Source organism: Bidens hawaiensis, unplaced genomic scaffold, assembly GCF_021521415.1.
Source record: "Bidens hawaiensis isolate Kalapana, Puna unplaced genomic scaffold, B.hawaiensis_p1.1 tig00027528_1, whole genome shotgun sequence".
Taxonomy (NCBI): domain Eukaryota; kingdom Viridiplantae; phylum Streptophyta; class Magnoliopsida; order Asterales; family Asteraceae; genus Bidens; species Bidens hawaiensis.
In genome coordinates, this window is record NW_027494452.1 from 261,374 (window position 1) to 266,423 (window position 5,050).

A 5,050-nucleotide genomic window follows, 5' to 3' on the forward strand; every position below is an offset into this window, starting at 1 on the left:
ACAGATTCAACGATGACTTGTGTGCAAAATCCACCCCTTACAAACATTATCCACTCTTGCACCAACATCTAAAGATCAAGGACCAAATTGCAAAATCATCCAAACCCTTTTCCCTCTCTCCCTTCCATCTCGTCGACGTCCAAGAACCCCCCCCCCCCCTCCCTTGCTTGTTCTCAATCTTCGGCGAAATTAACCTTTCCAAATCCTTTGCCAACCAAAAACGCGTTGTACCGACACTCTATACATGGTAAACTATAACAATTTCAAAGATATTGACTCGTTTTTAAAGCTTAAACAAACCGCGGCTTCCTTGACCACGAATCACTATAAATACTCATTTATAATTCGATTGAACTCCACCACACCATCCTTGCATCGTCACGACACAAACCCCTATATCAATATTAACCTAGAAGCAGCTGGTGTCCAATATTTGATCCGCCGTCCAAGCCGCAAATACTATCTGTGTTCTCGTTCAATCTTAGCTATTAACAGGTGATTTTTACATGTGTTTGGGTTGATTTTGAGTTGTCTTTAATACCCCTAAGTCAATTTGTAGTAACAGAGAGTGTATTGGCTTCAATCAAATTCTAGGGTTCTTGAGAGTTGGGATCGATTTGGAATAATGCTTAAATAATATTCGTATCGTACTTTAAACATATTAGTAGTTGGTTCAGTTGGCTGGCTGATGCATATGGTGTAGGATTGAACCGGCCTGGGTGCGCAAGTTCGAGTCCCCCAGGCCAGTTTTGTATTATATACACACATTTTTTGTTTAATTTGTTATTTATTTATTTCTTTTATAACTTTTACTATTATTATACATGTATATAACTAATATTATTTTTAACCATTAAATGAACCAAACACTACTTATGTCTCAAAATAAATTATCATTAAACTTTTCGATATACATAAATATATATATTGATATATTTATTTATATTAATTATAAATGTATTTTTTTCTTGTTAAATACATAAATAAACTAAGTTGGTTTACTCGTATAACTAAACCGATCATCACTAAACTTTTAAAGACGAGATTTACCTTTAATGTATAAATATATGCAATATTAAATTGACGATCTATTAATAAAAAAATCAATATATAATTGTGTGAAAATATATAAATGGATTACGTTTTAACTCAACTATTATAAAGTTAATATAAAGTATATTTAACGCTTATTCGATCCCAAATCCCTAATAAACCCGTCTTATCGTGTCTAGTTCGTTTATTTTTATTAAGAGACTTATTTTGTTTATACGTAAAAAAATTTGGAACTCTTATTGACATATCACGAGGAGCTCGACCGTCTCTATCTTAATTTTTATCGCCATCTCATATTTGTTAATCCTCTTGTTAAGGTAAGTTTACATATCCCATTTTTCATCTTTTAAATTTTGGGATGGCATGTATACCCTATTTATTACTCATTTTTATTTATTCATCTATTCATAACACAATTCAATATATGTTTATGTGTGATTATTGCATTCTTATGATAATGCTCTATGTTCTTAATTGTTTACTTTATGTTTGGTGGTTGGTATTTTATCCTCATCTATCCTCATCTAGTATGATCATACACTTACCCAAGTACTTTGATTTCCTATCAATAGGAATGAGTCCACATCTATTTAGTTGTTTACTTTTTTATGGGAATTGTGATGCTCAACATTAACATGGGAATTGTGGTTTTTATCTATATATGTATCTCAACTAAAACTTATGTATTCTCACCAACATTCTTGTTGACAAACTCTATTTTTATACATGTTACAGGTACAAGTAATTTACATTGATTAAGATTGAAGATATTAGTTTTTACCTTAGGATATTTATCCAAACAATAAATATGATGCAATTGTTTTGTTTATTATAATTGTGTACTTGTTTTGATATTATTGAATTAAAGAATTATTGTCACTTTAATTAGTGTCTTTTGAGCTACTGTCCAATCAATACGTTACGCCCCGGCATGTTCCGCCTTTGGTCAGGGTGTGACAATGAAAATGACAAAAACGAAAATATGGATAAAACAGGGATAGACACAACAATCGCACGGCCTGAATTTAACGGTTGTTCTACTAAACTATGTTAAAAATCAACCTATTTAAAACGCAACGGAAAAACGAACTGTAAATCAGAAAACTGAAACTTTAAACTGAAACGATAAAACCTGACAAACCCGGTTGGTACTGTTTTTCGTTTCTTGACACAGTTTCTTCTGATAAACAACGGTTACAAAAAATAGGATCTTGATATAACTATTCTTGGCTCTTGATCTTTTGGCGGCGGAACCCTAGCAACGGCTAGCGGCGGCGTAAGGAAGTTGGTTCAACTAGTTCTTTGTGTGATCCCGAACCTAAACTCTAGATACCACTTGTTAGGATTTAACACACACACGAACCAAACACAAACACGAAAGCAATAACAAACACGAGGATTTAACGTGGTTCGGTCTAAAATGACCTACGTCCACGGGTGGCAACTAGATATTCTTTATTGAGTGACCAAGGATTACAAGTACATAGCATTGTTTAAATAGAGACTAGTTTAGGGTTTGTAAAATATTGAACAAGAAATCCAAACCGGGCCGGGCTGGCCACCTTAAACCCGTCTGCCCTTTGGACTTCAACTAATAAACCAGGCCTTGTAGGCCTACGAACCCAACACAAATTTGATCGAATTGGATACATATTACCTATGGGATCGTTTTGCTTTGATACCAATTGATGGGCTTGAATTAGAATAAGAGAATCTTTGAGAGAGAAGAGGATTATTCATCAACAAGCTAACCATTTTTATTATCATCATCAGTTCGTAATATAGTTGGTTAACGAACTTCAACAACTTCTGAAATATTACAATCAAGCCCCTACACTATTGACATTTTACAAATCAGGGCTTAGACTATTACATGTGTAACAATAACAAAGGTAAAGAAACCCTAATTTTAGAAATAAAACATCCACAAAACCAACAAAACATATTAAAACTACTACTTCGAAGGTTATAAAACTGCCACCCTCTTCAAATTCTGAAAATTAATTGTAAGGGTAGCAAGTCCGTATTAATACTTCGACTTGGACAAACGACTTGTCCTAAAGTTGTAAAGAAGGGAATTATTGTGCCAACCAATAATCCATCGATTGGAGGCTGATTGATTATTTCCTTGTGTTTTAAAGCTTTAAATGACCCTACCAAATCAGCTTATATTGCCTCCTGGCACCACATTACTTTAGTGCTTTGAAACCTTAGATCTGTGACGAATTATAGAGTGACTCTTGTTTCCAATTACTTCCATGGATTTTACCACCGGTCAATTTGTGAAAAGTTGTATTGTGCTTGCCATATTCTTGGGATATAAATTCCCAGCCGGTTTAGAGTGCCAAACCTTTTGAATCTGAGGTTGCCGATATCCTAGGCGCCAACTGTACAACATCCAAAACATGCTCTGACCTATTGTTAGTATCACAAGAACAGTTGGCGGAAGGTTCATCCTTGAAATACATCTATTTATACATCTCGAATCCCTTGTAAAGTTATTAATATTTAAGGTTTTGAGTTCGGTTTAGTTCGTATTTTGTTAATCTTTTATTAATTTAGGTTTTGAGTCAAGTTTATTCTATGTTTATCGTGTTTTAAATCTTTTTGTGTCTTGCATGTTAAATATAATTCTTTCTATCATTTCATGTGAAGTTTAAGTTCGTTTTTGCTCATCATTAGTTAGATGATTAGTTCACTTAGTGTTTTCATTTGTTTTCATGTAGATGGTGGCTTGTAAGTCAAAGAAAAAAAGGCCTAGAAGGTCCTATCGTTGCTTGGAGTTCAAGGGAAATATTACACAAGACCTAGCATTGATTTAATAATAAAATAACAAGAAAATTCGTGGAGACCTCATGGTACACGCCGAACCAGCGCGACGGGGGAGGCCAAGGCCGGTCGGCCCGGCGCCTACCTCTTCAGTTCAGCGTTTTTAAGCAAACCAAGGCCCAGCTCGCATTATAAATACATATTATTGCAAACCTAGACGTTTTTACAAGTGGTTCCAGCCGATTTTGATTTTGAGAGAGAAACCAAGGGTTTGAAGGTGTTTTGAAGCTAGGAATCAAAGAGGATCAAGAGTTCTTTCAAGAAGGTGTTCAAGGATCAATCAACAAGGATTTTATCGCTCTAACTTTCATTCCTTGTTCACTTTTGTTTATCATGTTTTTCTACTTTGTTTTTAATACTTGTTTGGGATTGTTTTTAATAATGATTCTAGGCTAGACTTCATGTCTACCTAGGTTTGATGAACATGTTTTGATTTGATTTTTGCTTTGGACGATTGTTTTGATTATGGTTTCGTTATATTAATAGTAAAGACTTGTTTATGCTTTCATGATGCATATGAGTGTTTATTATCTTGGTTGATTATTATATTGCTTCACATGGATCTTGTTTTCTATTGATTGTGTTCTTTAGATATTAGGGTTCATGTTTAATCAATTATTTGGTCTTTTGATTATTGTGATTGAATAGGCCTATTATCATATAAGCTTGTTGATCGTTGATTAGGATTTTGAATGTTCTGCTAAATTCCAATAGCTGTGAGGTGAGGAGTTATTCGTGTGTCTTGGTCAATCGCATTCTAGGTTAGATTAGTGACAGTATTCTTGCTTGGTTATTGTGTTGATCCTTTTTCATGATGTCGTGTCTAGTTTATCAAGTTATCTAGGGTTTAGTGTTTCGTGAGATTGCTTGCTTTAGATACTGTTAATTAACCCTAATTGATGACTGTGAGGAAATCAATCCAACTGATTGCATAATAATCTATTATTCATTCTTTAGAATTTTACTTGATGTGATTGAGGGTCCTCTAGGGTTTGTTAGATGAATATATTTAAAATTCAGTTACCATATAATGTTCGTTGTCCATTGCTTGATGATTGTTGATGCATGGGATTCTTACCTAGGTAGATTCCTTCTCTTATTGGTTTCGATCTTGTGATTTATTGTGTGTTTCTAGTTTATTTGTTCATTTACTTTCTTAGTTTAATAC